The sequence below is a fragment of the Venturia canescens genome, chromosome 1 (genome assembly GCF_019457755.1).
Source record: "Venturia canescens isolate UGA chromosome 1, ASM1945775v1, whole genome shotgun sequence".
Lineage (NCBI taxonomy): Eukaryota > Metazoa > Arthropoda > Insecta > Hymenoptera > Ichneumonidae > Venturia > Venturia canescens.
In genome coordinates, this window is record NC_057421.1 from 34,914,004 (window position 1) to 34,935,967 (window position 21,964).

The following is a 21,964-nucleotide window of genomic DNA, read 5'->3' on the forward strand; positions in this document are numbered from 1 at the left end:
GCGTCTCCCCAAACAATAGTGAGAATCGATACTCGATTGTGTTCCTTGTCTTGTCTCTCTTTTTTCTTGTCATTACTGTATCATCATTCTCCGAGGAGTCGAGACGTCAAGTTTATCGCGATAATTGATAGGAAATAATGATCAATTCATACCTCTCATAATGCCACTTTTTAATAACAAATATCATTACAAAACACGCAATTAGGCAATGAAAATACAACTTGAGGGAGTAATAAACTCTGCTCGTCGATAATTTCTCGTTTTCCTTCGCATCCTCGTGGAATGCGTACTCGTTCAGATAACTCTACGGATAACCAGAAGCAACGCCGAATCCATTATACACATTTAATTCGTCAATTAAGCCTCTTTTCATCGCGTCCAAACCAAATAAAGACATGCGTCAATAAAATTCATGCTTCATATTCACAAGCTCCTTAAAGGGCCGATCGGGTCGCGATCAACTATCCGCAGCTTATTCTACCTGACTTTAGCGCATTTAACCTGACTGACAATGGGTTCGTACAAGCTCGGGAATTCTGAACGGGCGAGGGCAAAAACGTTGCGCAACTCCAGATCAGCTCATGGGTCTATAGGTATACATATATGTAATAATAATGTGTACACGGACGTCGAGTTAACTTCGAGAAGTGCCGGTACAGGGCTCACCCGATGTCTGTGTGTCGAGACTAAAAGCCGCTCTCCTCGAGTCCCCGGGCCTTATATGGGCCCTCGATGTACGCGATTCTCGGTACACTATACTCGTTACTTTTACCTTACCTTTAACTTTACAGATATATATATATATAGGTGCGCATGAGTGTACATTTTTGCGAGCTTTGCTATATGTAAGAGTCTGCAAACTACGACGCCTCAAGGCATTGCGTACTTTTACGAAACTTCTTTCCCAATGACATACCTGAAAGACCTGATTTTAAATTGAACGACCTCTGTCCCACTTGAAAAATACAAAGACCGTTGCGACGTCATGGAAAGAATGAAGGAATTGATGGAATATCGACTCCTGAGAAAATTCACTGAATAATAGATGATCTTAAGGTAGAAGACTTGGATATTAATCATGGTTTTTCTTTATGGTTTAATATCGAATGGTTGGTGATTGGCATAAAAGATCGTTTCGAACATGTTTCAGTGTTTCCTCAGAAATATCTGAGGGAGATTAGAAACTAATGAGTGAAGCAATGTCTGATGCCGGATTTCGATGCGTTAAAGATCGTTTTTCCATCGGGAGCATAGACTAGAATGAGAAAATATAGGCAGATTGTTATTCATTAAGGTTTGAATACAGTGAGATGCAAATGAAAATTTATTCAATGATCGTTGAAATCGCTGCGACACAAGCGTACAAAGTGGGAACGAAATCGCTGCATTAAATCGTCGATGAAAGGAGGGATAAATTCGACAATGTGTAGCCGCTTCATTGGTGAATTTTTCTCGTCCAGGAATAGAAAGCGACTTAAAGTTCGCATCTGCTCTATCCGGTTTTCGTCATCATCGAGCTCCATTTTTTTAGTTTGTTTTTGATTCGGTGCGATGGGTGGTAAAGTGGCAGCAGCAGGTCATGCTCCATGGAAAGGGAGACGAAAGCTGCAGCCCCCCATGAATGCCGGGTGATTTTTGTGGAGTAGCACGCTCATCAGCTGCTTCTAAATGTTCTTTTCTCTTTTGCAAGCTTCCCCACCTTTTTCACTATCTCCGTTTATCTTATTCGCGCTCGATTCCCGCTATGCCAGCCAGGCGAAAAAATGCTGCCCTCTTGATCGCCCCACTTCAGCCCCTCATTCCGGTTTAACTTTTTCGGGTTAAAATAACATTTGCCAGGCCGGTTGAGCATTGTGATTCTACATGAGCCTTCTGAATACGTTGCAACGAGGCTTCCATTCTGCTTCACACGAGTCTTCTTTATTTTCAAATTTTCGACCCGATCCTTTTCCATCTCATTATTTTTTTATTAAAATACCCATACTTGTCTCTCAAATCCCTCTGATTTCCCGATATAAAAGACTATTTCAAAAACAACAAATTTTTTCTGACATAGTGGAAAATCCACCAGAATTTATCATTCCTATTTCGCCCTCCCCAGCAGTAAAAGATATCCGTCGTCACAATCTCATACACCAAATACTTTTTATGCTCCCGGCAACGAATTCTCATAAAGAATTGTCGGAATAAGGGTGAGAAGTTCTCAGTCCTTCGCCACGGAGACGCCATCCTTGCATCGTTATCTTTTGTTCCTTTCAGGAAGCCGACAGAACACACCCCCTCGTTTTCCCATCGAAAACTATGGGTAAACTGATGTGCTAGACCGTAGTTTTACGATGCATTCGAAGAAATGATCGTCGTCGTGTTACTCCATAGTATACCGATGTCGCATTTCCTATGTAAACGTCGAGAAAAGTACGGCAGCAAATCTTATTCGATCGCACTTTCTGTTCGGTCTACAAAAATTTTCTGTTCGGTCGATACAAGATTCTCTAAATCAGTGGCAATTTTATTCGATTTTGCTCGAAATACAGTTCGAATCCATCGGTCTGCCCTAATCGAATCGCGATCATCAGGCGACTACTGCAGAAAATTTCATTGTTATTTCGTTTTAACAATACCATAAGGAAGCATTTAGTGCAGTGAATGCAAAGAATGCGGGCATAAAGTATAGATCAAAGTCCTGTTCCCCATTTCCTACGAAATACTCGTGCGTGATCGGATGCGTAAATTCTTCGCTTCCACGCCGGACTCTCGTCCAATCGTTCGTGTCAGTTTTTACCCTTCCCCGAGTATTCCAGAGCGATTACCTCTGTCCGATGTAATGAACCGTACGTAGAGTGCGTGCGCTGCGTAAACACACACACACACACGCGCGCGCGCAAGCGAGTATTACAATACACGCGGGTACGTATAAAAGTCGTTTGGTAACGAACAAAAGGGCATAACTCACATAATTGCAGACTGTAAATCGTTCGTTTCACATTTTTCTCTGCGCTGGAAATCGATACAAGTACGTGCTCGCACGTATGTAATGTCCGTTTATTTTTACGCGCCCAGAATCAATTCACGGGAGGGAAAATATTCTCCGGGATTCATCCGTAAACGAACATACGGGCGTGTCGGATCTTTTAATTGAATTACCCGTCGGTGTGTTAAATACGGGGCTCGGCATTCACCCGCTGGACCAAAGGTCAGAAAAAATCTCTGAATTATACACGAGGGAGTTCTCAGCGCAGTCCCATCAAATTTACATCAGGCTCACGAATCATGAATTGGAAAATGTTAAGGAACTTCCACGAAATTTGTTGAACCAGTTTTTCGAAAGGATTTTCTTCCGATACGGCCTGAATCCGGACGACGGGACTCGTCTCGCGATTCAGTTTCTTGTGACTCTTGTACCTATTTTTTTATATAGAGTATAAAAAAAGAGTTGGAAGGCTGGGAATACTCTGACCGTATAAGGAAGTTGAGGCCAGTTGAGGACAAGTGCGCAACCGACGGAACCTCCGGTGGTGACCGATGAACTCCTGAGTTCGGTGACCTCATCTTCCTGCATATGTAATCCTGGTCTCAGGTATTCTCAGTGTATTTCGTATGTAGGTTTTCCAAATAACTTATCACGAGGAATTTTGCTTCATGACTTTTATATCGTTGCCAGCGAAACATTTATCTGGGGACAAAAATACTTCCGACGTGTATTATCACGTACGTTTGAGCCCGGAATCCCTGTTTTCGAGATTATGAAAAAACTAGTGACGGCACTTACGAGGTTAGAAATAGCAGTTTTCCATTTTTTGCCAAATCTTTTGATTCACTTACAGAAGTGTAACGAAATTTATTCTAGACGGAATTGTCATCGCTCTTGACTACTTTTACCCGTTTTACTTGGAACTCTCAGACAATTATCTTCCATACGATTCCTCGAAACATCGTTGGTTTTTAGCCTCAGCGCTCTTCGAGACGGCCTTAGATCTTGGAGGCATAGCGCGCGGTATCGCGGGATCGGGAAGCCGCGCGTTATCACATGAGAAACTCAAACTTGAACGAGTTATTGCTTATCAATTCGTTGCGAGATTCAGGCCATTTCATTCTATTTTATTTGTCGGATTAAGATCGAGTGGTTATCCGTTGGGAATTATTTATCTTGAAGAACCATCGTTGTCATTAGCCGAGTGGGTAGCATTGAGGTTGTTTCCGAGCATTCGCCGATGTGTCTTGTTGTCGCTTTAACGTTACCTGTATGCAAGCAACGTCTTCCCAGGACTCGTGCCTGAGACCCATGCGTGCGTCTCATCTCGGGGCGGGGTGGGCGAACCAGTTTTCCGGTTGGAACGCTGTTCTTCCTCTCCGTCTCTTTCTTTCTTGTATATGCACGTTTTTTTCATGCGCATGCTCTGACTGGATGCTTTCGGGAGTCATCCTCGCTCGAATGCATCAAATTTCATCCGATTTCCGGCGCATCCTGCTCATTCTTGATCCACGAATACGCCTATGAAAATAAAAACATGTGAACAAAAAGTTGAGAATATTTTTCTCACAGACTGCTTCAGGCTCACAAAATGTGGGTGACAAAACTCTTTAACTGATTGTGAGAACCAGCCTGGAAAGAAAGGAATTCGGAAAACGGTTTGTTCTCTTGAATTTCTGTAAGTCGAGCGAGGACGAAATTGATTGAAAAATTCGAATCGATCATCTCCATTTTGAGCGCGTTGAAGCTGACAAATTTCTCAAAATCTTTTGTGCGCAACCACTCGTCATAAATGCCGCGCGGATACGTTTCCCCATCCCTCTCGTCTCTCGCGAACTTTCTTTCTGAAAAGGAACCGGAAATGAATAGTGTGGATCACCCGTTGTGAAATCTCTCGTCACGTCATTATACTATTCGTAATACCCCCCGGATGCAGATCCCGTTCACACAACGCACACACACATACGCATACGCAGCCGCGTTCACCACAGTTCGTCGGCGGCGCTGTGAACAACCGAAAGAAATCGCTGGCTCGATCCTTTCTTGGCATATTCCCCGTTGGGACTGAGCGTATCGACTTAAAAAAATGCCATGGACGTGCTCCAAGTTGTTTCGCGAAAGTGTTTAGTAAAACTCAACATAAAACGAGAGTATCGTCAAATTCCATTTGTATTTATTTGTTTATACGTGGAAGGGTTTTATTTGTTGAAAAGCACAAACGTCATACAAAGGTCATTTTTTAATTTTGAATCTAAATTTTATTGAAAATCAAGCATGGTTCGATGCAGGTGATCTAAATTCCAATTTCTGTGGAGTAGCATGTTTTTTAACTTTCTTTATATTCAATCAACTCTTAAATCCTGAATTTCCATGCCACTAATAATATGCACACGTGTTCGCGGACCTGCGCGTATATCCGAAAAGGGTCGTTAAGGAATGCTGCTTGGTGACGCCCGTTGCATTTCTCGCGGCTAAGTAAGAAGCGGTTTTGTAAACTGGCGAAACTCCAGAAGGCGAGAGCGAAATCTCCGAAGCCAATTTGAAGGAAGCGTAAAAGTGCGTGGACCGCGGCCTGTAAGCAGCACAGCCAATAAAGTTTTTTCTCGGGTTTAATTTTTCGTATTTTTGTTTTCCAACCTCGAGTCTTTTCGAGACTAATGTGATAAGGTGAATCCCGGAATGGGGCCAAGAAACTCGAGATTTTTTCTTCTTTCGACTACGAAAAAGCGTGCCCGAGGTCTGCGCCAAGGACTATTTTATTGAAATATCGAAAGACACTGGGAATGGGTAGATCGAAGTTGCGTTTTCCCTGCCTCATTCCCTTCCGTTTTCACCGACGTTATATTCGGGAGATTCTCCTGTTGAGGCGCGTCCAGTAATTTTTTCTACCCCTCTTCAGTAGTTTGTCGTGAACCCGGGCCAAAATTTCGAGCAGTTTTGCTGACAGACCAACTGCGGGAATAAACTCGAGTGTGGGAGAAACCGAATAAAAAGGAAAAGTGAGAGGAAACAAAAAGAAATTCGGTCCGAAATACGTAGGTGCGGCTTGTATGGGCTCATGGGGGAGGCATCGCGAACACCGGGGTTGTGAAACTGGCGTAATTCCAGCCACCAAAGCAACTTGGCCCCCGCACGGAATGAACGCGCGAGAGAAGAATAAAAATTTCTTCCTTTTCCTGCTGCCCCCACTTTTTCCTCCTCGGTTTATACGAGACGCGCGTGTGTTTCCAAGCTCTACGAAATTGTAACGATCCGTGCGTGATGTTCGGCGCACTTTCCTGCCCTCCTCTCCCCGACTTTCTGTTTCACCGTATTCCGCTTTTACCGGCTTTATATCTCGCTTTACATAGTAACGACACGTTTCTACCTAATATTGGATCATTTCCAAATAGCTTAACTCGCCATTGTTAAGCTCATTTTTATTTGGATGTTATCTCATCGACGGCATGCTAATACAACAGAGCCACGCGTCAATAGACTTCAGCAGGAATGAGTCCACAGACCGATGTTGTATATTGCGCTATATAATTTTTTTTTTCATTAAAATGTATCCATTCGGAAGTACAAAATTGTATTAGGGTACTCAACTTGGTGGGGCTTATTGGAAACACGATTTAAGGGCCAATATTTGGAACTATCCCAAAATACAGTTCCTCGAATCGAATGGATATTGAAAAAAACGGATCCACTATTGCAATAATCAGAGGGTTGATCAACAATATGTGTGCTCGTCGAAATAAAAATAAATTTTTCAGGAATTCAATTTTAGATGTTACATATTTGTTATATGATGTAATTCATTTATTTATTTATTTCGATTCATTTATGAGTGGATGAGCTTTATTTAAATTGGGGTTTTAGAAACAGTTACTGACAAGGTTGAGCTCGCACTCAGTGCGTAGTAATCTCGGGCGAGGTCCATACAGAGTTTCTGACGGTGCCGACCAACTGAAACTTTACAAACATTTCGGCCTCATTCCGGATTGTATCTCCGGCCACTATTGTTATAGTCGTGTATTCTACAGTTTTCTTTAGCCCTCGTGAACATTTAGGAGTGTATCGTGAAAGACTCGCTGTGAGCTTGGGAGGGCTCACGTGAACATTAGAATCAGTGAAGTCAGGAGAAGAGTCATTAAAGTGATAGGATAGCCTCGTAAAAGCCTACACACGCTGAAGATTGAAAATACGAAGCCACAATTGAGTTACAGTTACAGTGAACTTTGCACGAGATACCGCACTAGTCAAATAGATGAATCTGATTTTGAGATTTCTTTTGACACTAATTAACGTTTTCATTTACAAAATGTGTATTTCCGTTGGATATCTGATTCTGTGTAACCATTTATTTTTTCTTTTGCTTTCAGGTACGTATCTCATCTTTCCTTTTTTCATTCATGCGCGCGCCTAAAACGTCGCGGTACGCCTAATTGGTAAGAGAATTATTTTCACAAGTCATCCGGTAATCTGGTTCTGTATCTGTAACCTTGGACGTCAGTGTAGGTGTGCGACCCGTAAATCTCAATCGAGACACCGACACAGTTAATTTGTCGTTAATTCATGTGTGAATGGAGCCGGGTTTATTTTTTTAGCTGAGAGACGAATTGTCAACGGTAACCACCATTTCTAAAGACTCGTTTCGTGTCCCTTCCATTGTCATACAAGAATGTAACTACCACTGTGGAGGAGGGTCCCGTATGGATATGGCTCGTCATCGTTTCATTTTGACCATTCGAACTTCCTCTAATAAAAACATATATGGGTCATTCCATCTGAAAATATAACTAAAAAATCATTCAGACAGTAGGAAGTCAATGAATTTGTGTACGAAACCAACCAACCAGCCTCATCGTATCAAGTCAAAGAAGTGCCCATGCACCATTTTTATTGAGACAGTAAATAATCAGTTCACACACGGCAAAATGATTCACGCCATATTAAAAGTATAGTATCCATTTTATCATAACACTATTAGGAGCTCGGAATTCTGTATGATGATGAATTTGACTATGAAAAATATTTAGATAGAAAAAAGTTATTGAATCACAAAGTTGAAAATATATTCGAATAAAAAATACTTCAATCTCTTATATGCTCGTTGGGGTAATATTTGAGTAAAGTTGTATATTTATATAAATACGTAGATTCTTGTTGACGAAACAGTGAAATCTTGTCAATTTTTGTGTGGCACGTCATACGTATTAACAACATTTTTCGTGAAGATCTGGATGTGTAACTCCAGTGGAGCCGATTTTCCTTGTCGCCATTCAAGTGCCCGTTGTTGTGGTGACGAAAGCAATGACTGGGTCCAGGTTTGACTACATGTGTGGGTAAACGTTGAAAAAAAAAGATAGAGAACGTTGACCACCAACGTGGCTCATGGGAGGATCGAGAATAAAGAAAAAGAAGAAGAGAAAGTTTGGGACATCAAAAGTTAGTGAAGTCTCATTTTACTTAAAATTTTATAATGTCCAGATTCTCCTACTGTGTCTCTCTCCGTTCAAGTGTCAAATTTGGGTCAGGTTCAAACAGACACGAGAAGTGTGTCCTCCTCTTGAGACTAAACAGACTTTTGAGTATTGGGAAAACTGATGTGGAGCCAAAACTGGCATGGCAATGTTAGTTGGAGCACTTTGTGGAGGCGCAGTAAAACTGAAAACGCTGTGACCAATTCAACTTCCAGTACACATGCTCAAATATAAATTGGATATTCGTTAAATTCAACAAAATTTGAGTGATTTCTCGCTGAAGATACGACAAGAGTTTGATGTTTGGTTCTCACGTTTCTGAAGCTTTCAAAAATTTCCTAATGATTCGTACGTGCACACATCTTGTGCACACGCAGAAACTGAGGCAGAAGAGAGGTAATCCGAATGATTTATGGGTCTGGCATTGTAAACCCCAGACCTTTCTGACATTTATTTTCCATTTCCTGATAAGAATTGCGGCTTACAACTTTACGTTCGCAAGCAATTGATCCTTGGGCGCATGTTGCTAAACTCATCCTGGACGCAAATATGAAAGTGAAGGATGGCAGACGATGGGACTGCACTTTCCAACTGCCTTTAGATTGGATAGTCGTATTTATATAACGTCTAGAGAGATGCATTGCCGAGTGACTGCGTAGCTTCACCGAATCTCGTCTCTTTTTCTCCCACTATTTCCGCCTCTAGCCATCTTTTCGTTTCTATATACGAGCCACGTAATCCGCGCGAACGTCAGTGAAGAATTTATAGTCGGTTGTACATGAATGTTCCAACGGTGGAGTAACATTTCTTTCGGTGATGCAGAGACGAAAAATTCATCGGCGCAGCGTTGGCAAAGAAATTTCCTTTGGAAAGCGACGCTTCGGTAGCTCGTGCCCAGGTCCTTCTCTCTCTCTCTCCCTGCTCTTCCTCTTGCTTCTCGCATTTAGCACTGAGCCATTCCCGCGACGGTGCTTTAATTAGCGACACCGTTATGCCCCGTAATTTGTAGCAGCACTTCGTGAGCACACTGCCTGTGAGTAAAGTATACAGCTCTTATGATAGCGTGCCAAGAAATTCTCGAGGGAGACAGAGAAAGCGAAATAGAGAAAAATAGCTGAGAACGGGAGACAAACGGACATTGAGAAATCGGAGACCTGGCGCCGTTCAACGAGTTTCCAAAAAAAATACAACAGTTTCTCGGAGTGCTGACGGAGACAAAGCGAAAATCCGAAAAGAAAAAGCTACTCCGCTCGATTGCGTGTGTATAAATTCGTTGTAGCAATTAATGAGACGATCGACGTTTTCTTGTATTTCTTCACGTACCAGACCGCTTCATCAATTTTTCCGAGTGAGTAGTTATGAAACAAAAACATAATAAAAATTCTGCAAGTCTTTGCTTCAATACTTTGGAAACAAAAGATTAAGGATGTTTTGCCTTGACAAAAAAAAATTATGGCAATTAGAAAGCAAAGGAGAACGGATTAACAGGGGTTTAACAATCTTTTCATCCGAGAAGATCTCCGTACAAAAAATAGCTATGTTTACATGTAGTACGAAGCAGTCCAGTGACATGTCCACCGAAACGTTCTTTGCGTGGTCAAAAATACTTTCGCGATGGCTCTGCATATGGCGACTTCCTTATGACCGCTTCGCAGAGGAGTCCCTCTAAGAAACTCTCCAAAAGTCCGAGAGCAGACAAATGTTTGAAATTTGTATACGCATGCTCGAAGCTTGCTGGATAAACCATTCCCAGGCATCTGCATTTATTGGATGCTAGCACGATATCGACACGAACTTCTGTTTAATATACTGAACGGAGCGTTTATCTCCATTACATATATTTCCATGCATGCAGTGAAAGATAATGATACCTAAATGCTGCATGATAGGCGAATACCACGAGGAGGAAAATTGATAATGAAATAAAAAACAACGAAAAAAGCACTCACCGTGGCAAACTGCACTATATAGCCATCTAGATCTTGGTGAGGATATCATTCGAGCCGTCGCCGCGTTGCACTTATTGAGTTAGAAATCTTATGGCGTATATTCGGCCTGCCTTTGACGAAGGCTTCTTTTCACTTTATCCTCCTCGAAAGCGTCTCTATTTATGGGTAAATATTAGACTGTGAAAAAAAGCAATATATGCGGGCAGATTGATCTTTTCTGAATTCTGGAAAGCTCGTTTTCGTTTTAAAAAAAAGTCTGGAACGAGCAAGAACGTGACGGAGGCAAGGAACACACCCATCAGTCGATCTGGCAACAGAGCCCATTTTTTTCTCTTCGATATCTTTCGATAACGTTGCGGGATAACCAATAATCTAATCTCTCTCGTGATGGAATAAACATGACGGAATAGGCACGTACATATTACCTATTTGCACGCTGATCACACTGCACACTGGTCTTTCCTCGTATATTTTGCAAGCTGAAAAAGTTCACTCATTTCGTACGAATGCATTCTATGCGGAATCACAGGAAATACACTCAACTAAAATATGAGAAAACGCGATCGAATAAAAGAAAAATCCTATTGAAAAATTCGAGCTCTCGTGGAGGAGCTGAAACTCTTTATGGATGCAAGCAGGAAACATTCGACGGAAAACAAATTTAATTTATGTACTACTCACAACGCAATATATTTATTGAAATTTTTGCAGCAACGAAGTTCGTAAACAAAATGGATCAAGATCAACATCCGAGAACGAGTATGAAAAAACTTTCCGTCTTTTTATCGGGCCCATTTCAGGAAAATAAATAAAAAGCTAAATTCACGATTTCAAGTATTACGAGTCACGGAGGTCGAGAGAGCTTTCTGTAGCGAGTAATTAAATGAACTTCGGAATAATGGGAATATACGAGAATCTGAAGTATCGATCAAGAATGACAACAGGTGCTGACTTTGCTGAAATACGTACTGGAAACTTACAAAACGGCTCAATTTCCGTGAGCTAACGTGTTTAATCTTGAGGCTTAGTCCTATGACGGCAGTCAATATGGAGTGTTTGTAGTTATATATGCAGAGGAGAATGGGGCAAAGTGGAACAGCCGAGTAAACCCGCCCGCAAAAGAGTGGCAATTTTTTTCCCTTGGAAACTTCATCATTCAACTCACAATCACTTGTGTTCATTGGTGTTATAAAAAAAAAAAACAAAAAAATTGTAATTTTCCTCGCTTTCAGGCGTGTATCTATAAAAACAGGAAAGTTATCTTGAATGAGATGACAAAAATTTAATATTCATTAATTTAATAATTCAATTAAACATTCAAATTCAATCAATTTAACATTCATTAAATTTAATTTAATAAAAAATAATAAAAAACAATTTTTTTTTCAATTGAATATGAAATTTTTGCAGCACGTCCTAAATCGAAGGACGAAACTTTGCAATTTTCCAACATGGATTAATATCATTCTATATTTTGGAGGGGATGTTCCGCATTGCCCCACTCTCTCCTACGTGTCTATCTATGGAATTATCGTCGAGTCTCTGGTGCAGTGAGAAAGCACTTACGATCCACCCCCAATTTTATGACTCTCACATCCGACCTCCCTCTCTCTCTCTCTCTCTTTCTCTTTCCCTTTCTGTCGTTCTTGAAATCTAGACAGAGTCTGGAAACTCGGAACCCTCGTAAGCCGTAACCAGCACCTAAGCAAGATACTCTCTTCTGTATTTCGTCGAAAAACAAATCCTCTACTTGATTACTGAAAGACTTTTTCCGAAGTTTCTCACGAAAAAATTCGACCGCCAAACTAAAGACAAAATCAGTCAGCATTCTCTGACGTCTCGTTCGTTTTTTTTCAGTCTAAACGTTAGGCAACCGGGCCAGATATTAATTGCTAGTGCTCTGTTTATGCACACCACGAATGAATTGGCGAAGTTGGCACCTGAGCAAGAAGTTTTGAAGTTCATAGAGAAAAGGGGTGATGCAGTATTTCCCTTATATCATAATAAACCTCTTTAAAAGTGTCACGACGGAAAGTCAACATCAAAAATGTTTTGGGCTCTATATACACATAGTTTTTATATACACGTGTAAGTTTTTAAATGTATATATTCTTGAAGAGTTATGCTAATTCTTGGCACGTATAACAAAAATTCGCTCCGTCGTTACTTTCGAACTTTTCCTTTTCCTGAGCGAGCACCCGACGCCCCCGGCACAATAATAAGACTCTTGGCATCAGAGAGAATTCAATTTTCCAAGAAATTGGCTCGATGAAAATTGTTCACTTGTTCATTCGTCTGCCTTTAATATCAAACGTTCAGAGTTGGCAGATCGATAAACATTTTTATAAGAACACGAAATAAGCGAGTCGTAAAATGCCTCCGGAAGTAATTCAATGCCAATTTGGCAAAATCCGGCGAGTCTCAATATGAAATAATTTTTCGAAAGCGCTTGAATCTGCATGACTGATTCATTGCAAGTCAAAAGGTTCAACTAAATTTTTAACATTGGAATCATTCAGTATCTTATTTTTTGTTTTTATTTAAAAAATTCACAATGGTTCGATCCGCATTTTTAAAATTGGATTGTGAAACGCCCATGTGTACATGAAATATTCACAGTTTTAAATCAAGCCGCATGGCTTTGTGCTTTCAATGAACTATTTCTAGCTTCAAGTGGTCTGCACTCATCAGCCACAAGTACGGTGCATACAAGCACGAGAATTTTGTACACGAAAAGCGCATCTCGCGTGCAGGGCTGGCCGTGACTCTGCCGTTTGTGACCATGACAGAAATCGTCCCGATGTATTTTCGTCCTACGATGTATATATACACACAAAGCTATACTCTAACGTGTCTCGCTGATGATGCAGTCTTCTCGTCTGCAGTCTCTGAACTCGTGTGTACAGGGAGTTCTATTTCAGTTTAAGGCTTTTCCACAAAAAAATAGTGATGGAAAATTAACATGAGCAGAGGACGTTTCCAGGCTGCTAAAAGCGTTGCTTCAATTCTATAAAGCTTCTTGCTCTCATTTTTTGCCAAGACCATCTTGACGAAGCTTCAACGATATGGGCTATAAAACTGAGCATCATCATTTTTATTATTATCATATTCTTTCTGTAGATCTTTGAAGAACTTTTATAGAAAAAATAATCCCTGGACATGGCACATTTTTAAAAAATCTAACGTTCAAGCTTCCTTTTCGACGAAAGTTTCTCCCCCAAGTTAATCATACTAAAAACTATCGAATCGTACTTGAAGAATCCCATGTATGTGTGCACATACGTTGAATTCGTTTGGAGAGTACGTGCGGTGAGACGTTGCAGTGAAATTCTTCGGTTTTACGAGGAGGTTCGAGCGAGAGAGAAAAGGAAAATTCACGACGAGAGATGGCGATGGGCTATTCACCCCGAAGGCCTACGTAAACTATATGTACATAGTAAGCGTTGTTTCGTGCGACACTCGTATCCAATCCTATACCATTCTCGATCTCGTTACACGTACACACATAAAGATCTTTGTATATACTTGTATAGACGGATCCTGACAAAATACGGGGAAGAAATTGGTTCCAGCTTCGATAATCGAATTGGGTGCTCCAATCCTCTCTCGCCCCAACCTCTTGAAAGTCGCTAATTCGAAAGCGTTACAGGCTACGAAGCAAAGCCTCCTTGGCAACGCGTTTCAAAATTCATTCAACGGACTCGATTATTAACATTTTTCTGTACCGGTCCACCGAGAAAAATGAAATTGTTGATCCAATAGCAATTCATGTTGATGGAAGAATACCGTTAATACAACACAAACAATTTGATCTCTAACTTTTTCCACAGTAAGCGGACGCGGGTTCATTGTGTATTTTCGCCTAAGAACTAATTCTGCATAAAACAAATCAATTCCATCATTTTCTCGAGACAATCTCGTTCCGGCAAGAAGTTTAGTACTTGAACTTTTGACCCTTAACAGTAAAAACGAATAAACGAACGATGACAAAAAGAGTCTGAACAAAAGGACACAATTTGCAAGTATTTGTAGACAATTATGAGCCTTGTCCTTGAAGTCAGACGTTGAGAATATGTTACTTTTTTGTTTTATCCACATCTCGAGTCTACGTGAATATAAAGAGAATAAAGCAGGGTGTGTAACGTATAAAACGAGATATCCTCCTTAATTGGGAGAAAGTGACGCGGATGCAAGACCGACAGAATTAATTAAACGATTGGCCAAAGTGGCATTGCCTCTCGTGGGACCTCGTTAAAAAGGTTAAGTTTCGAAATTGAGAATGTAAGCGTGGGGGTCAAGCGGTGTCAGTCGAGATGAGAAGCGACTAATGTGAGCACTGTCACCATAAAAATAATTGTCGGCCGCATTTGTTCGTCCCTGATCCAAATAAACTTATGCATGTGTATACCTATATTTGTATAAACGCGTGTATATATGAATGAATGCTACGTATGAAAGGATGCTACGTACCATTTAAATGTATCCGAGAACTTATTGAATTGCGAAGTTTGCTTCGTTAAGGGATTGATTTCCCGTACGCAGAAAAATCCGCTAAAAATTGCCCTCGGACCATATTTCTCAGGTGTCGTACTAGGACCGAAAACTTACTGAAAACGCCAATTTTATTTTCTGATTTATTATCCATGGTTTTTGAGTAACGAATTCACTGTAAATCCAAGTGTGTTATTATTGCCAACACACGTAAAGTGTGTTCTGTACTTAATGCCGTAAGCAAATTGTAGATTTCTTGTGGTCACTTTTTACACGTTTTATGGTGTGTTAAAAATCTATAGTTTCCTTATGGCGCTAAGTACAGAACACACTTAATGTGTGTTAGCAATAACACACTTGGATTTAGAGTGTTGCAGTTCTGTTGCCTCTTTTTCGAGATTGTGATCAGTTCCGCTATGGACGCTGCACGTATTTGCTGATGTCTCGGTGTAGAATTTACGTCAGATTAGGGCTCTGAAATTATCATCGTGTTTTCTATAAAAGTATCACAATGACAGGTAATCCTCGAAAATGTCTAAAAGAAATCCAGCCTGTTTTTGACTGAACTTGCGAAGGATTACAGAAAATGAAAATGATTTACAGGACGTTCGAAAAAAAGCAGATTTCGTTGAAAATCGAGTAAAGGGAAGATGAAAAATGAACTTTCTGTCGTCGTTTTTGTTAGACTTCTAAATAAAAAATTGCATTTTAAATTGCAGAATATTTTCGTTGTTGGTTACATCGCGTTGAAACTAATTCAATAACTCCTGCTGGTGGTTCCTCAAGGTGCTTGAGAATTGGGTTTTCCACACGGCAGTTAGTTTATTTAAGAAAGAAAAGAAAAAAGTAAGAGAAGTAGAAAGAGATACGGCGAACGAAGCCTTAAAGGGTTGAAAGTCAAGGAAAGATCTGGTGTCGAAGGGTTGGTCGTCTCTTGGTACAAGGAAGCGGGGCTTCCTTCGAGCCATGTAACAGTACAATTCCGAGTGTGTAAATCGAGGACACGTGACGGAGGAATTTTTTTCAAACGTCTAACGTGCTCGCTTCTTCAAAGAATTCTCTGTTTTTTCTCCTTCAGCGAAAAGAAATGTGAGGAGCCGTCACGAAAGCATTCTCACGTTTCGAGCGTACGTTCTTTTTTGTAAGGTTTGTAATATTCGTCGATGACGGAGACGCGAAACGCGAGGGTAAGCCGATCACTTTTTTTTACAACCGAATTGAAATTTCCTGCTACATACATGTGAATTTGAAGAAAACTCAGATCCGTCGTCATCACGCCTCCCACTCTGTCAGGTACAAAAGCGTCATAGGAACGGATTTTTCTGAAGACGGTCTCCGAGGAATCAAAGGGTGAGAAGATGCCACCAAATTATCCAGAGTTACTTTGTATATGCTTCTCTGCATATACATAAAAAAAATATCGTGATAACATGTGGGATTGGAGTGTCTGAGCAAAATTCATCCGCGCCCATGGATACACTGTTTTCTCTCGCTTGACAGAATGAGAAACCGGATGAGCAGAAAAAAATCCCAACGAAACACACTAGTTAAAAGCCGAAGCGTTCTGGCTTCCGCCTCGTCGCTTCAGTTCACCGCGTCACGGTATTTTTTGTTCTCTCTGTTTATTTTTTTCACCTATTCTGTACCATTTCATACACGGTGTACGCAGGACTATTCGATGCGGGACAGTGTACGTGCCTTGTGCCTTTTTTAGTAGTGTAACACACGTAAAAAGTGTTTTGTACTTTGCTCGTTCGTCTGTGCGCAACAATGCTTTTCGTTCCTGTTTTGCTCCAATGTGTGAGAACGAAGAACATAAAACGAGCGACACGTACGAAAGCGGGAAACTGAGCAGCTACATCCTCTTCCGCACGGTTCGATTTTCTGCTTCGACCTTCATTTCACAAAAATAACGATTCGCAAAGAGGAAATCGTAAAAGTAATTTATCCGTTGAGGACGATCGAGCGTTGCTGTTGCATACAAATGAATTTGAATATCAGGAAGGAAAGCGTTATAAAAATGGACCAAAATAAACCGACATGGATTTCTCTTGTCATCGGACGAGCCGTTGACAGACCACGTTCGTTCACCGAACACAGATTTGATTAAACAACTCGCCTTCGTTCCCTGCCTCGTTCAGTGGTCATGTTCGTCGAGTAATTTTCGAAAATTCTCTATTCATGAAAGTTCTTCAAACCGGAAACAAGGATATGGAGCAGAGATCCGAATGAACGTGGATCCTTGCAACCACGGGGTAAAATGGGCCGTAAAGTACTGTGAAGCTATTCCAAAATGCAGTAATGTCGAGCCACAAAAATGATGTGCCCTGAGAAAAAGTTCCATGTACTCGAACCTCGATCGATCGCTACTTCGAACTTGTATACAAATTCAAATTCTCCTACCCTCTTATTACAAACTGTTCGTTATTTCTATCCTGAATCCGTCTTTCCCTGACTTCCGGAGTCCCCATGCGCGTAGGAGGGCAAGCAGGGACACGTGATTATTCTATATCGACAGCTGATGCTTAGTCGAGACTCCGGTGGGAGGCTGACAGGACCGCGATTGGAGTTTCTCCAGCGGATCCATGCCGCCTAACTTCAAGTCTCGATGCCGTTGAACCCAAGTGCTGCATGCAACTCGGCCAGAGTCTGGGAATTTCCGTCAATCTCAGCCGAATAACGTCTACCATCCGCGTACCTAGAGGCTCGATAGATTTTCCATGGGACTGTGGCATGGTATACATGCGAAGCAAGAAAGCAAAGACTAACCGAGGAACGTAGAGTTGCGGTGGGAAGAGAAGTGACGTGGGTGCTTGCACCGATATATTGAGTCTAGTTTCTGAGTTATTGGATAAATTTATGGAAATTGTATCGGCGTTCGTGGATGTTAAGTGAAGTGAATAATGTATCTTCGTCGATCTTGATCGATAACAAAGTTGAATGATCTGGAGTGATGTGGGTCACGGTCCGATAAGAAGAAAAGTAATCCGAAAACAGGGCAAATTCCTTCGTATTTTTCTCCTGTTCGTGGCTTATCTTCTGACAGAACGTCGTTTTACATTGTTTCTATAAATGGAACAGGTCTTTGCGTATATACGAAGAATTATGGTTTTTCTTTATTCGGTAGATATTTAAGGCGTCAGAATCGGAGGGCTTTTATTTAAGGACTGAAGCCAGTGAGCAAATATTACACGTTTCCCATAGATGGACGTATATCGAACATGTACACAGGAAAATTACAAGCGTGTGGGCAAACAGGCCCGAGGCCCCATCTGCGCCCACGTGTCGGCACGTATCGAGTGAACTGGCTCACAGATTCTCACAATCGCAGCAGAGACACATACATGCACATCGGTTAACGTCGATACAGTCATGGAATGGCGGTTCGGAGGGCATCAAATACACGGCTAAGAGTCTTTCGTATACGAGTATTTAACGTTCTCCCTCCAACCTCTCGTTCTCTCATGTGTGACCGACTTATGAATGATATTATGCCTGATCGTTGCCTCACAGATACCCAGACAACGACACAGCGGCGTCGTTGTAGTCAGCGATGAGGACGACGAAGATCTCTTCTCGTTATCGTTTTGAGGCTCTCCCCAGAAAACCGGACTTGAGTAACGGGTCTTCTTCGTATGCGTGGTCACACGAACGTATGGTTATACGTGAAACGTACACGTAGATCGTCACATAGTCGAATAAAAAAAAAAAAAACATTTGTAGAACAACATTTCAAGAAGCGAGAATCTCACAAGAAACCCACTAAGTTTCGAGTATTAATCTATCATTTTTCATCCCTGTCACGTTCGTGTCGTCGTCGTCACATATCATATTTTTGTTGTATCGCTATAGCCGCCCACGAGAGAGACAAGAAAATTGATGTTTGACCAAATATTGTGACGGAGTAACAGCGCCCTAACGGAGTGTCAAGATTCATCGGGTAAACGGCGAGTACACTTTGAAGTGTACGCAGTCATTAGATTGAATATTTTACATTCAATGAAAACTTGTATGTAAAGAAAGAAAAAACAGTCGTATTCCAGCGTCTGTGAGTTCAGCAGGACTCGCGCTTCTCTGGAAAACTCAGCATCGTCATTAAATTTGTGTAACCAATGAGTTCTTTAGATTTCCTACATATTTGAACTACTTACAGGTTGTCACGAATGTAAGAAACGAATGCCACACTGAGAAAAAAATCGATCCAACGACTAAATGTCTTTAGTTGATATTTTGATATTTTTGTTGCCTGATCTAACTAACATCCGCTTGCGATAAATAAGTAATTTATCTGAATCACTTAATTTTTGTTTATGTGAATTAACTAAACGAGTGAAACCGAATCTTTTACCGAATAATTTTGATACAGCTTAACAAAATATTATCAAAGACGAATCAAATCAATTTTGTCTATAGAAATTTCTATCTCGAAAAAAAGTTCAGTATATTTTATGTATAATTTAGTTAAACAGATTTGCTTATTTCTCAACTAACCACTTCTTTATTTCAATTGTTGGTATACGAAAAACTTTTTTGTATGTATTTCTAGTTTTCGGATGCATTAACTAAACGTTATTGATAATCAAATAAATGAATAGTCTACAGAAGTGTACCGTATAAATGAATTTTCTATTGCCTGGGTATAAAACAGTTTGAAATTGTCTTTTTGATACGTGATCACGAAACGAAATTCTTGTTGGAACAAATAGTTATTTTTGTTACTTGAATTTATTGATAATACTCTAAAAAGTATATACATCTACATCATTTTGAAATCCGGAAACTAAACGTGCTGAAAAATTATTAAATTAAAAAGATAATAATTGATCCATATGAATTTTCTAGCATTGATAATAGTTCCATTAATTTGTCAATGGTTTTTTTCTGAATAACTATTATTTTTTGTAAGTACGAAACAAAATTTTTGTTGGAATAAATAGTTTTTTTTTCATCCTAATGAATACATCGTAACGGCATAGCTTAGTATGATTTCTAGTGTGGCAGAAATCAGCCAAAGGACTACTACGGATGGGTCGGATTCGCGTCAACGGAGCACCACCCGTACGCCTATAAGACTCCAATCTTTATATTTTCCTCCTCGAATAATAGAGCGTTCAATTTTATTAATTCTTGACGGTTTTCTTATCACAACACAGTCTACGGAGATTTCATATACAATTATTTTCGTAACAATAAAATATGACGTTTGAGTAACCCTAAATATCGTCACACAACACTTAATTTTGTTAATCCAAATCGCTATCTATTTGAATCGTTACCTAAATATTTTGTGAAATTCAACGAATATTTTGTCGTGCGTATGGGACTAAACATTTTAATTAAATTGAACATTTTTCAAGTGTTTCAACCAAATTTTTTTCTCAGTGCACGCGATATAAAACTGTCAAGTGCACATTATGAAAAACTAAGACGGTGATTAATATTATCGAGTGCTCTAAAGTCAGTGCAATAACGTATTCGCTGACTTGCCAAATCCTACCAACGAATTGTGAATTAATTCCCAGGAACTTTCTACGTTACCAATCAGTAATTGGAAACGGAAATTACGATAATACATTCGTTGACAGACCGAAATTGAAACCACCCGTTCCCATATCCCTCATTATTGCCCCTGTACGCATACACACGTTTGCGTCTCACGTAAGAGCCTGGGGAGAGATTAAGTTATGCCTTCTACCGGGTCGAGGGACTTGGGAGACGCGAGCTCTTTCGGGAGATGAGAATCTATCAGAAACGCGTGCCCACATTTCTTGTCCCTTTTGTACACTGTCATAACACCGTGTGTCGCTTTAACTGCTACGTTCTGTATTTAGAAGCTGAACGAGAAACTCCCAACGAATTCCGTTTCTCACGCGAAGACTCTCGATGAAACGAATTCGGCGACCCCTTCGAGAAATACACTTGAAATACGATGTTTTTATCCGGACGAAAAAGTGAGAGAGAAGAAAGGGGACAAAGCGGAAGAGAAAAGTAAATCCCAACAGCAGAAAGTCCTGATTCTGGCTGATTTTCATCGTTATTTCTTCAGTGGAATATTTTTTATGATTTATTGTAAACAATATCTTTATATAAGACGTTTTAACGTATGACAGAATTTTAATAGGACACAGAAAATTTTTAGCGCCCACAACAGAATTGTGTTTTCTGCGTTTCGTTTCAGAATTACTTCCTCCCGAAGTATCCTCGTCTATATACGTACGCGAAAGTATAGAGAGGAGAAACAGCGAATCATGTGGATTCTCAGACGAAGAATTTCAGCAAAATAAATCAAGCCGCAAATGTAAAATGCCTCGAGGTTGTGCTGGAATTTTAACGAAACGAAAAGCAGCAATCGCGTTAATCGCAAAGTAGTGTGCAAACGGTGCGGTTCAATGAATGATGGTCAGTAATGCGATGGCTTAATCGATTACTTTTATTCTCCTTCATTCGTGATTCATCGAGCAGTGTCAAAGTGTCGAATTACTCAAAATTCGCAGATCCTGGGGATTCGAGTATCCTTGCATATTTATATATACATCTCCACGACATTTAAATGTGGGAATGTGTGCGTAATGGCGCGGCGGTGCGGAGAGTTGCGGATTCTCGAAGAAGACGTGACTGGTTTATGGAAAGCCTTTGGGTACCTTCCCGCAGAGGTATCTAAGCTTCGACGGGCGCGAGAGTTCTGTTCACCAGAGTTGTGCCCTCGTACGCTCTCAAGCCGGGATCGTAAAGACTATCATTTATTCACAGAGAACGATGGGGATTGCGCGCGCGCGAGCGAGCCAGCGAGCGCGCGGGGGATGATTTACGGGGCAGATAGACCGGGGCACGTTCGGCTTACGGCATAAGCGTATTTTCGCCCATCTCCAGTACGCACGCATATGTGTATGCTTATACAAACGTTACAGGCTTTTTCAGAACTACGTCACGTGTAATTCGGTCGTGCAACTTGAGGTTCAAACACCGCGTCAAAGCGCAGTCGTATTCCTCGAAGCGAGTCCTGGATTTTATTTGAAAAACTAATGATTTTACCGTGCAAGTGAAAGCGCTTAGTTGTTGGGTGACAACGAATCATTTGATGAAAAAAA

General features: G+C 40.7%; 1 protein-coding gene and 1 long non-coding RNA gene across 2 annotated transcripts in view; one reads left to right on the forward strand and one right to left on the reverse strand.

Moving 5' to 3' along the window:
• Positions 1 to 21,964, forward strand: part of gukh (GUK-holder) — an 86,909-nt gene that overhangs the window by 24,780 nt on the left and 40,165 nt on the right. The window lies entirely within an intron of this gene.
• Positions 8,843 to 11,068, reverse strand: LOC122408291 (uncharacterized). Its single transcript, XR_006260422.1, has 2 exons — positions 10,386 to 11,068; positions 8,843 to 9,467 (listed from the first exon to the last, which is right to left on the reverse strand). It is a non-coding gene; the product is annotated as an uncharacterized lncRNA (long non-coding RNA).